The sequence below is a fragment of the Vulpes vulpes genome, chromosome 7, assembly GCF_048418805.1.
Source record: "Vulpes vulpes isolate BD-2025 chromosome 7, VulVul3, whole genome shotgun sequence".
NCBI classification, from domain to species: Eukaryota; Metazoa; Chordata; class Mammalia; order Carnivora; family Canidae; genus Vulpes; species Vulpes vulpes.
Genome location: NC_132786.1, coordinates 121,871,919 through 121,884,711, shown reverse-complemented (window position 1 = coordinate 121,884,711; position 12,793 = coordinate 121,871,919). Strand labels below are relative to the sequence as shown.

The following is a 12,793-nucleotide window of genomic DNA, read 5'->3' as shown; positions in this document are numbered from 1 at the left end:
AAACTGGAGAATTTTTAAGAGTTGGCAGAACATCTTGGAAGTGTGAAAACTGGTGTTGGCTGAACTTCTCTTTGTTTTGTTCTGGAGGGTTTTTTTGGGTTTTGTTTTGTTTTGTTTTGTTTTTTGTCTGTACAATTACACTTGCATCCAACTTCTACTAAACGTGAATATCAAGGAATTTTTACCCATAGCACTCTTACTTTTTCCTCACAGAACCCTAGAAACCTAAACATTGTTCTGGAATTCCTGCCTGTCTCCAGCCCATAGTTGAGTCCTGGCATTTATTATTTTCTTCTGCTATAACATTTTAATCCATTCATATTTTTGCTTATATCTGTGATTTTGGGATTTGGGATCATCTTTTATTTTGCTCTTTTATGCATGCATTCATTCATGTGTTCAACAAATATTTAGTGAGTTGCCTTGGAACCACTAGAGATAAAAGACGAATAATGGTTCCTGCCCTCAAAAAAACTTACCATGGGGACACAGTTACATAAACAGTCCATTACACTACAGTGTCTTAAATGCTATCTATTCATTCAATTAGTTTCTGGGTTCCTACCCTGTCCCAGCACCGTGCAATGCAGATAGTATAAATAAATTGCCATATAGAGGGAACATCTAACGGGGGAAGGGGAAGGACGTCTTCCAGAAGAGGTGATCCTGTTTGGAATGATGAAGAGGCTCTAACCAGGGAAGTTGGAAGCAGAGGAACAAGGAGGGATTATTATGTTCAAGGCAGAGAGAACAGCACCTCTGAAAAGTTTCAGAAGCAAGATAGATCTGCCAAAGGTCATTGCAGGCCCTTGGCTGTGGCCGGGAACTGAGTGTCATAGTAGCACTAACCAAACATGTGTTGAACGAAGGAGTAGAGAGAAAGAATGCTGTAGAAGCAAGGAGGAGCGAAATCATAAGGAGACTTTTAAGTCATGCCAAGGAGTTTGGACTTCATCCTGACAGTTATGGGAGACCGACGGTAAGAGTGTCAGGATGGCCAGGGCCGAGAATAGAGGTACGAAATAGATGTGATCAGACTTGTATTTCAAATTTCTTATCATCAAGATTGAGACAGGCAAGAGTGAAGGCAGGGAGCCCAGGGATGAGGCTATTGCTGTAGTCTAGATCTCAATAATCTGAAATGTGATCCTGGACCAACAGCATCATCTCCATCACCAGTAGCTCGCTATACAAATGCAGAATCGGGCACACCAAGATTGAGTCAGATTCTGCATCTTAATAAGTTCACTCAGTGATTCCAATTCATCTTAAAGTTTGAAGTACACTGATCTAGACTTAATTACGTTAGTGGCAGTGGGGCTAAGAAGCACGGGAAGATTTGGGAGGTATTTCACTGGAACAATCAACCAGACCTGCTGAGCTAATGGATGGGAGGGGAGGATAGCTGAGCCGATGTGGTATCTCTTAAGTGAAAAAAGAAAATAGAAAGAGTTGGAGACAGAGCCGGTACTGATCTCTTGGGCCTGTACTTTAAAATTGATTTGAAATCTATTCATAGAAGTAATAAAATTGTTCTATAGCTAATCTCTGCTCTCAAAACTACAGCCAGGGGAACGCTTAGAATTATAACATAGGAAATATTATGGAATCAAAGACATCTGCTCAGTAGGGTAGCACTTTTAGATTATATCCTACCTCAAATCTTCTCTCTTTATGCAACATATCAGAGACTGAAATAACACCGTCTTCGTTTAGGTTAGCGTGAGTGTAGCAGACCAGACAGGGGGAAAGGGAAGGAGGCTACCCGAAAAGAGAGAGGAACAGAGAAACAGAAAGAGAAACCAAAGACTTTTTCAAGTCACAGCTCCAGCCACCATTTGCTAGAGCCTGTTGGAGAAAAGTGAACTTCCTTATACATTAAGATCACAGAAATTCTTTTTTTTAAAAGATTTTATGTATTTATTTGAGAGAGAGAAAGAGAAAGGAGAGAGAGAGAGCGAATGAGTGAACACAAGCAGGAGTCGGGGCAGAGGGAGAGGGAGAAGCAGACTCTCCTACTGAGCAGGGAGCCCAACCCGGGACTCGATCCCAGGACCCTAGGATCATGCCCTGGGCTGAAGGCAGACACACTTAACCAACTGAGTCTCCCAGGCCCCTCAACAGATATTCTAAACCTAAGTAATTTTTCCTTGAAAATGTAAGGGAATTGATAAGATACCTAACAATTTTAAATGCCAACGATGTGCCAATCACTGCCCAGTCACTGGAAGTGTTTCATCTCACTAGTTTTTAACAGTTCTGTAAGGTAAGGATTTCCCCTCCTCCTCTTTCAGTGAAGGAGATTGGGTACCATCAACGTCAAGGGGTTTGCTGAAGGCAGATGAGCCGACTGGAGCTGCAGCCCAGAATTTCAACCCGGTCTGCCCAGGCTTTTCCGACTATGCTGCGCTGCCTTTTAAAACAGACAATCCTTTACATTTGACACAAATCCTTAAAAGGAGCCAACATTCCAGCACAGATGAAGTGGGACACAAACACCATGCACAGGGATATGCAACCAGCCCGGGAAAAGAAGGGGATACAGACCAGGCAAAGCCAGAAACCTCCCCCTTGGCCACCGAGCTAAGAATTCATCAGTTCCCTAGAGTGAAGGTGAGAAAAGTTCACAGCAGACCCATAATGCACACTGTCTGTATCTATATCCATACATATTATTGTAGGTTCCTGGCTACACGTCCACAGGTTGCCATCATCCATTCTGCACCTTCCATCATTCTCAACATTTCCTTTTATCGTCCTTGTATTGTTGATGTAACACAAGGCCCTTAATTTAGTTAAATGAGGTGAACATAACCGACAATTAGAGCCAGGGGTTCGAAACCAAGTGAAAACAGAAGGATGCCTTAGTAAGGCCAGTGCTTGCCTGTGCCGGAAGTTACAGATTCACTCAAAATGGCGAACACATTTTAAAGCGAGGCATTGTGGAAGATACAAAAATCAATAAGCTATAAATTCTGACATCAAGCTCCTAGCAATCTAGGATGGGAGACCCAACGTGGTTGGTAATAAAAATAGTAAGAGAACATGCTAAGTACCATATGGGAAGCAGAGATAAAATGAGCTAGAAAAGTGAGCATTTCCATTACTATGGCTGCGTAACAAGTTATCCTGAGGCTTAGCGTTGTTAAATACCCATTTATTATTCTGTTCAGGACATAAGACAGGGCATGGCAGGGACAGTTTGTCTCTACTTCATGATGTCTGGGGTTCCAGTTGGATGGCCTGAAGCTTGGCATGAATCATCTCAAGATTCATTTGTTTGTGTGTCTGGCGGTTGATGCTGCCTAGACTCAGAAGGCTGGTGTGCTGGAACAGCTGGCTTCTCACGCTCCTCACTCTTGTTCTGGTCCCTCCACCTGGTCCATCTTGACCTGGGTGTTGAAAGAGAGCAGTGGGTGGAAGCTGTATGTTGTTTTGTTTTGTTTTGTTTTAAGATTTTATTTATTTATTCATGAGAGATACACAGAGAGAGGCAGAGACACAGACAGAGGGAGAAGCAGGCTCCATGCAAGGAGCCCGACGTGGGACTCGATCCTGGGACCCTGGGATCACTCCCTGAGCCAAAGGCAGATGCTCAACCACTGAGCCACCCAGGTGCCTCCAGATGTTTTTTTTTTTTTCTGATCCAGCCTTACTTAAGAGTCACTACTACCACATTGTGTGTTGGAATCAAGTCACCAGGGCTAGCCCATATATAAAGGGAAAGGAGTTGGGACCCCTGGGTGGCTCAGCGGTTAAGTGCCTGCCTTTGGCTCAGGGCGTGATCCTGGAGTCCTGGGATTGAGTCCCACATCGGGCTCCCTGCATGGAGCCTGCTTCTCTCTCTGCCTATGTCTCTGCCCCCCTCTCTCTCCTCTCTGTGTATTCTCATGAATAAATAAATAAAATCTAAAAATAAATAAATAAAGGGAAAGGAGTTAGACTCTCTCTTTTGTGGGAGAAGAGTCAAAGAATATGTGGACATGTTCCAGAAACACCACACTGGAGGATCAGGGAATGCCTCACGGACGTACAGCCATTGGAGCCGGGTATTGATAGATGAATGCAATTTGAAATAACAAAGGTAAGTGGAAGTAGACACAGGGATCTGTATCCGCAGGTAAACCGGGTGAGAACGTAGCAGACGGCGAAGGCTAGTGCACTGGGGTACAGGAAATAAGCCTGACGACATGGATGGGGCTCCAGGTGCGGCCGGAGTGAAGCACCAAGCTAAGGGGCATGGATCTGATTCAGCTGGGAACGGAAAGCTACTATGGTTGGGGTTTGCAACCTTGGCCCCCATTGGAATCATCTGGGGAGCCTTAAAAATACCAATCCTTGTAGTCCCTCCCCCCTCCCCAAAAAAATCTAATTTAGTTGTTTTGGGATATAACCAAAGCTTCAGGAGTGTGAAGGCTTCCCAGGTGATTCTTTTGTCAGCCAAGGCCGAGAACCAGCGCCCTGAAGGAGTTTGAGGAGACGAGGGCTGTTACCAGAAATCAGCTGCCCTGTTGGCTCCAGGAACCAGGGAGTAGTCTAGGGCAGGGCTGTTTCTGTTTGTTTGCTTGTGTTTTATAGAGGCGATTCCAGAAGACTGTTATGGCTGTTTGAACGGGGGTCAGTGACCTTGACTCCATTAAATCTGGGCGACTCCTTTTTTAACCATTTAGCATTATGGTTTTAGTGTGATCTTGAAGAAAACCACGGCCAGCACCACAGGCCTCCTGCTGTGTCGGCTCTGTCCGAGGCCCTGCCGCTCAGGCACTGGGATCCGGGCGCACCTGGCTTCGCTCTGAAAATACGGGTCTTACGCAGTCAGTCCTCTTTATGCCAACCCTGCTATCTGCTCACGCCAGGGAAATGGCAAGGGCTGCCACGTGGTCGAATTTATAATCTCTTCGGGTATTTTTTAAAAGGCCACTGGAATCCGCACCTTTCCCCACCCACCTTCCCATCCAGCCCTGTACTCTAACGACGAAAGGAAGGGGTTTGTACTAAGTACCCACAGCAGAGACACCTGCGGCCATAACGTTGAGTATATTCCCAACAGAACGTCAGCTGGGAACTTGATACATGGACAGTTTGGATACTGAATTCTCAAGCCATCCCTGTCACCTTGGGTCATCCCAATAGTCTGTATCTTAGCGGTTCAAAGGAATTATTTCATACCTTCTGTGATAGATCCATTCGTGTTGAATGCACGTTCAGCTACGTTATTGTATTTCTTACTCAACAATTCCACAGGGAGGTCTTACTCTTCCTACCTCACAGGTGAGGAAACAAGAGTTGGAGGGATTGTGACTGGTGCGAAGTCATAGAGCCAGTAGGTAGCAGAATGAAATTGAGCACAGCTATTCTGATGCCAAACTTAGTGTTTTTCACACTGTACGCGATTTATGCTTTGAGAGCGTTGGAGCATCATTCCTTTCCACTATATCAATCTCAGAAATCTAGGACATGTAAACATTCCTGCTTCCTTGAATATAGTCTTTATGTTCTATTAAGCCCTTTTCAAAAAGCTCGTGTGCATTTTCAACATACGTAGCTTGTGAAGTAATGAGATATGTAAATTTACTGTGTGCTTTGCAAAGCCTTTTTATTTGACTTATATTTATCTCTTAAATGCCAAAGGATGCCTCGTATTTATTAGATCCTGAATTCTTTGTTGGGTGAGGGCAGTCCATTCATTTTGTGGGTTTGATGCTAATCTCAGCCTCTAGGTTTCAGACTGATCTTTTCAAGTCTGCACCCATACCTTTGCTTATCACCATCCCTTTGCTCTAATGTATCATATCAGGTCTCCTTTTTTTTTTTTTTTTTTTCATATCGGGTCTCCTGATGGTTCGTTTTACAAAGCACTTTTTTGAAAACCTGTTACATGCTAAGAACTTTGGGGAAATGATGATTAGTAAGATTGCAAGGCTTTTCCAAATTGACTGTTTTTCTGGAGGTACAATAACAAGAAGACGGTGAAGCAGTTCAGGTGAGGCTACAGGATTTTGTGGGCAAGGGATTGATCACATTTTATGTCCCATGTTTATCCTTATTTTACCCACTTCTCGGCCCTTCTTGGTTGTCAAGTTGTACAGTTACAATGAATAGTAGCCTTCAATTCATTGTAAATATTTTTCTGATAAGACATGTATAGGTCAGACTGACCCTCTTATAAATCATAATTTCTAAATCTTAGAGCTGTAATGTTTATGTGTTCCTTAATGAATATTCTTTCATCTGCCCATATTAAAACTGTCTGGTTACTTTACCCACTGACGTAGGCTTATATATCTCATTGGAATTTAGCTCCATCTGCGCAGAATTCAATTATCTACAACATGACTTTTATCTTCGGGCTTACAAATGGCACTGTGCTCCCACTTCCTCATCATTACCATTTATAAAATATTCAGTAAGACAGATCTCGACACCAATATTATTCGTGTGTCAGTTATGCTGAGTGGGCATTGAGATTTTCTGTGCAGGGACAAAATATTCCTTGGAGTAATAGACATTAAGGAAAAAAAAAATTTAAATGTTACAGTTAAACCAGAAAGTAGAATCAAGTTTACAGAAGTCACCTACCGATTAAAAATTGTAACGGTTTACAACAAGCATTGCTTTACTGATTGTTAAGGTGAATATAGACGAGCGTCCTATCTATCACATCTTTATATACTCTGCCGTTGCCTTTCGCACGCTGGAATCTTCCTATAGTCTATTGGTCAGAGCTCCTAATAGCAATAATGATAGAATCGGTTGACAAGACAAACAAGAACCTTAAATGAAGTATCAAAAAATATATTAGAGTCTTTGGTTTTCAAGGGAATACTCTTTGAGGGCCATTCCTGAAAACCAAAAATATAATTAATTTCACAGGTTGAGTCGGAATTCATAGGAGGTACCGCTGAACCTCCCACGCTAGTCACAAATCCTTGAGTCACATCAAGGGACCTCAGACTCTACATTTGGGATCTTGGTGCTCTTTGTTTCTGGCCCCAACATCAGAGCTTGTTCACTCTTCCAGGCTCCCATACCCTGTTATCCAACAGTGACCTGCCCATTGACTTCCTCCTAGTTTCTTTGACCAATCTTCACCCTCCAGGTTCTCCCCACCAACCTGGTATAGAGAGAGTCGGGAGACCGGGTACTGACTTCCAGTCTGGAGTTCTAGTCCTGATTCTGCCGATGCCAACTCTGAGCTCTTGCTCTCTCATGAATATATCACCACCTCTTCATTGTGAAGAATACACGAGTAGCTGCTGACCTCCTCTTAGCTCTGAATGTTCTGCTTTTCTGATGAGGTAGCGGGTCGATACCTGGAGAGTAGCTTTGGCAAAAGAGAAGTGCATTCTGTCAATTTTCCTCTCACCTTTTTTACATTCTTGGCCCCTTTCAAGGGAAGTTTTACTGTAGTCCTGTGGCTGAATAAGTCTCCCAACTTGCCCCAACATTCGTCTGATTGAATGTACTGACAGATGAAAAAAGAGTTGCAAAGGAGGCTAAATACAGCACGCAGGGGAATTGTTGTTACCTCGGCTAACTCCGTAGACGTGAGAGATAGCACCCTACCCGAGGAAATACGGAAGTTTTCAGTGGCTCTAAACTCAAATCAAATTTAAAAATACATAGTCCATGAAATTGAGGGATCACCGTTGGTGAAGGGTTATGACACCTGATCCAGTTGACCTAGCCAGCTCATTCCCCAGTTGCGCCATAAACATTTCTCACTGTTGGATCCCTGAAATGCCTTCTCCCCTCTTTTTTTGTACGTGTTTAAAGTTCTGCTTCATCTTCAAGACTTTGTTTGAATTCCAGTTTTTTATGTAGGAAGATATTTTTTAATTGCTCACACCCAGAATAACCTCTTACGCCTTTAGAATTGCTGGAGCATGACTATTTGCTCCACTTATTTTTGTACTTTTATGCTGCCATTTGTTTTTATTTATCTCTTGATGAATACATCCTGTCTTTTCAAACTAGATCGTAAGCCTATATTGTAAAGGACTATGTCGTGGCTCTCCGTGTCGGCAGCATCTGGCTCGATGCCCAGCACACAGTCATCACCCAATAAAAGCTTATTAGTGGTAATGGCACATAATTCCATGAGAATCACTTAAATATTATTGACTGCATATTACTTGAGAGATGTATTATCTGACTTGTATTTGGCAAGAATGTCGTATTTTCATTCATGAGGAAACTGGCCTCGTGGCCTTGAACACCAGCTAATGGGTGTCCAGAAATGGAGTTGATTGAACATTTGCTGTGAACATGACGAGTGTTTAGTAACTGTCAAAATGGTTGCTTTAATCCTTTCAGGCCTCTATTACAGGATACCACAGACTGGATGGCTTGTAAACAACAGAAATTTACTTCTCATACTTCTGGAGGCTGGAAGGCCAAGACCAGAATGCCAGTATGGTCAGATGAAAGCCCTGTTGGGTTGCAGACTGCTGACCTTTTGCTGTGTCTGCACATGGCAGAAGGGGCTAGGGATCTCTCTGGGGTCACTTTTATAACACATGAATTGCACTTATAAGGGCTCTAATCCCTTTAACCTAATCACCTCCCAAAGACGCCCACCATCCTCATACCATCAACTTTAGGGGTTAGGATTTCAACATGTGAGTTGGAGTGAAGGGACAAAAAAAAAATATTCAGACCATTGCAAGGGTCAATGCTAACGAGCTAGTAGATATTGGGGAACTCTTATGTGATTTTCATCCTGGAGGCATTAAATATCATTAACAGCCCCAACCGAGTGTCTTTGCTATGTTAGTAAGAGGGATGCATAAAATAATCACAGCTCGTGCTTATAGAATACCGTACACATATTTGCTTACTTAATATTTACAGCAACCCTTTGACATAGGTCATATTACTTCCCATTTTATAGAAGCAATGTTTCTCATTTTATAGATGAGGAAGCAGGACACAGAAAGGTTAAGCAACTCACTCAAGACTGCACAGCCTTTGAAGGAAAGAGCTGGGATTTGAACCTAGGCAGCCCGGCTCCAGAATCTAAAACTATTATGCAAGGAAATATGGAGGTTTCTTATATCCTCTAATGCCTGCGTAGACACAGAGCCGTAGAATTTATTTTACTGAAAGAAATTTGAGGGTCACGTGGCTTTTCCCAGGGGAGATGAAGAGCCCCTGTGAGGAAATGCAGCAGGTCCGCTCCAGACCAGCCTGTCTACTCACTTCCTCTTCCCCCTTTGGGTTCTTTTCCGCTGGTGTGTAAGGGAAGTGGGGCCCCGGCTGGGGAGAAGAGGGCCTCTCATCCTCCAAGCGGGGAGACCCCTTGGGAAAGCAGGCCCATGAGAGCTGCAGGGGAGTTGAGCCATTCTAGAAACACATGAGAGCAAGAGCTTAAGAGAGAATTTTCATGAGGAAGGCAAAGTCGAGGGTGTGTGCTCATGTTCGCAGGCAGGAAACGTGGGTTAAAACCGATCGGTGATTAAAATTCCTTAGACCTTTAAAATGCAAATGGTTTGAAAAATGTCATGCTTTTGAAAAGTAAGCATTCTCATTTCGGGGAGCTGCGACGACACGGTACTTTGTTCCGGAGAATAGTTTGAAGTTGCATGAAAATCGCTAGAGCTCCTGTACAAGTTATTAGATCAAAACGTTGCCTGTTGGGGCTTGGGAAGGAATTCCAGTGGCTTCCATCCTTACCTTTTTATCCTTAAGAAAGCAGTGGGGCAGTTGAACTCTGCCTCTCGTGCCCTTTGTGCAATGGCACGAAGGCTCCCGTGTGAGCCGGGGAGACGGTGCCACAGGCTCCTGTGCTTCAAGGCAGTGAATTCCAGCTCCCTGTCCCGGTTTCTTGGAGCTGCAAGTCAGAACCACATATTTGCCATGACACCCGTGTTTCCTTTGTCCTCCTGAACTGGCCGCTGCATCTCCTCTCACTCACGCCCGCTGCCAGCCGGCTTCTCCAATACGAAGAGTGAACACTCGGGCCCTCTCCCTGGGACCTTCTAATTACAAGGCTAAGTTGGAAGATTTCAACTTATTTTGGCACACAGGGTGGTGATTCAAGATTTAATTCTCTCCTCAGGCTATCTAATTAATAAAACTCTCTAATTTTTGTCAGGATACATTCAGCAGGGGTTTAAATAACTAGTTCTCAAAGAGCCCTATTTTGCTATTGTCAAAAACTGCTCTTTAAATGTGCTAAAAATATCTCAGGATACAGTAAAGGGAATGCACAGCTTCCTCCCCTCGTGAAGATCTGGTGAGTTCCTTTTGCATTTGGCTGTTTTAAATATATGTCAAGAAGAGTAGGAGGAAGGAGGAGTGGAATTTTTGGCACAAAAAACTACGGGGCTCAAGGGACTAAAGACGTGCCTCCTCCCTCTATAGGGATTGAGACAATAAGGGGTTTAAATGTTTAAGCTTATCCATTTTTTTTCTCTTTTTCTTTCTCTCATTTAAGTCTGCAGTTCTTCCCGAAAAAATGAATTTCATCACAAGATGAATTCAGTTTGGATTGCATTCTTCTTCCAAGAAATAAGGTAGGGGATTTTCCCTCTGATGTGCTTTAATTAAATTCTACCATGATTCGTAGTCAAAGATGGGATATCCAAGAGATAAGTGACAAGAAACAGAAATTCCATGTGAATATTTTCCCTGTAAGAAATTGCAAGGAAGATCAAGATATTTTGAAAATATCTACATGAGGAGCAGATTCACAAGCCCCAGTTTTGCTCTACTTACAAAACGATACATTCTGTACAGTTTCAGTGAAACAATTTGTATCTCTAACTCACCCCAGTGTGATTTTTGCTCGTGTATTTTGTGTTTTAAATCTTAGAAAAAGAATTCATTGTTCAATGAATATTTATTGAGCATCTTATATGTGCCAGACCTTGAAATTTGGCTCGTGTGTTATTTTATTTCAGAAAAAAAATAATGTTATTTCTTCATTCAGTGAATATTTACTGAGCATCTTCTACATAACAGACAATGTTCTAGGTGCTGAGAAACAACAGAGAATAAAACAGACAAAAATCTGTTCCTTCATAGAGTGTGCATTAGAATGGTGTAGACAAACAACAACAAAAGTAAGCAAATACACAGTATTTTAGATAGTGACAGATGCTAGGGAGAAAAATAAAATAAAATAAAATAGGTAAGGGGAATATGAAATGCCCTGGGAATTTTAATTTTAGAGAGGGTGGTAAGAAAAGGTCTAGCAGAGGAGTTGAATTTGCATAAAGACTGGGAGGAGGTGATATTAAAGGGAAGAATGTTCCAGGCAGAAAGCCAATGCAAAGGCCCTCTGAAGGTGGGGCAAGCCGGGCAGATTTGAGGCACATCAAGGAAACCAACATGACTAGAGCAGAGTGAGCGGAGAGGTGAGAGGATGAGTCAGAGAGGCATGGGGGCCCAATCATGGATAGTTCTACACATCATCATGAGGACTTTGAATTTTGCTCGGAGTAAGATTTTTGAGTAATGGAAGGTTTGTCATGATCTGACAAGTCTTAACAAGATTGCTCTGGCACCTTCTCTGAGAAGAAGGTGAAGGTAGGATAAGAAGACAAGCAGAGAACTGGATTACAGATTGTTGCAACAACCCAAGTGAGAACTAGGATGTGTTGGACCGAGATAGCATCAGGGGAGGTGATGAGATGTGGTCAGATTTTGGAGTTAAAGATGACAGTACCTATTAGTGACCAGAAGTGAGGTAGGAGGGAGCCAAGGATGGCCACAGCAACTAGAAGGATAGGATTGCCAATTACTGAGATGGTGGGGAATGCAAAAGAGACACCTGGGGGGACAGCGGGGGGGCAGAATGTTAGTAGTGCAATTTTGGATACATTAAATTTGAGAAGTTCCCGTAAGACACTTGAGTGAGATGTCGGGATATCATGATACCTGGAGTTCAGAGGAGGGGTCCAGGTTGGAGAGAGAGAGAGATATCTGGGAGCCTTTAACATATGGATGGTATATAAAGCCCCAAGATTGGACAAGATCTCCAAGGGGAAAAGTGTGGGTGAGAAAGAGAAGTCCAAGGGGCACATCAACCATCTGCAGGGAGATGAAGAGACACCAGTGAAAGAGACGGGAAAGCAGTGACTAAAGAGGTAAGGGAGGAGCCAGGCAATGTGGTAGCTTACCCCCAGATCCTCTGTGCAAAAGCCAGGATGGAACTAAACATGCAGGTATTTTATGCCTGTGAGGGAAAGCGAAGGAGCCACACAAGCCTGGAACAGCTGACAGACTGCAGTGAGAGTCTGATCACGAGTGAATAAGCTTTGGGTGGGAGGGGGTGAGAGGAGGTCAGTGAGGCCTTCGAGGAGTCCATTGGGAAGTCCTCAAGCCAAAGTCAACCCTCTGCAGAGTGCTGCTTTCCCAGGAATGGGCCTGCCTTGGTACTCGTGCCACATGCAGCCATTTGTATGCTATTCACATATGACAGTGGGTTCTAGAGGCGGCTGTTGGGGGCCCTGTAGTCTGAGGCCATGTTTCCTAAGGTGGTGATGCAGTTTTTTATTGCTGTGTAAGAAACCGGCCTGCGATCTGTGCCTCAACCAAACAGCATATTCTTCTGGGTCAAGGCTGTATGAATTGAGTGGGCTCAGCTAGGTGGTTCTTGCTTGACGTCTCTCCTCCGGCGGCAGGCGGACCTTGGTTGGATGGGTGGTTGCTGGAGGCTTGACTGCGCTGAAAGGCCAAGGTTGCTTTGTCAGCCATGCATCTGGCCCCTCAGTAGTCTTCCACGTGGACTCCTGGGCTTCTCACATGGACGTCAGGGCTCAGGGGGGCAAGAAGCAGGATCTACCAG

General features: G+C 43.7%; 1 long non-coding RNA gene across 1 annotated transcript in view; it reads left to right on the top strand.

The window, feature by feature from the left end:
• The window catches only part of LOC140599754 (uncharacterized), a 44,316-nt gene that overhangs the window by 20,138 nt on the left and 11,385 nt on the right, over positions 1-12,793 (top strand). Inside the window, exon 2 of the long non-coding RNA XR_012002769.1 lies at positions 10,439-10,517. This is a non-coding gene — a long non-coding RNA (uncharacterized lncRNA). The remainder of the gene's footprint in view (positions 1-10,438; positions 10,518-12,793) is intronic.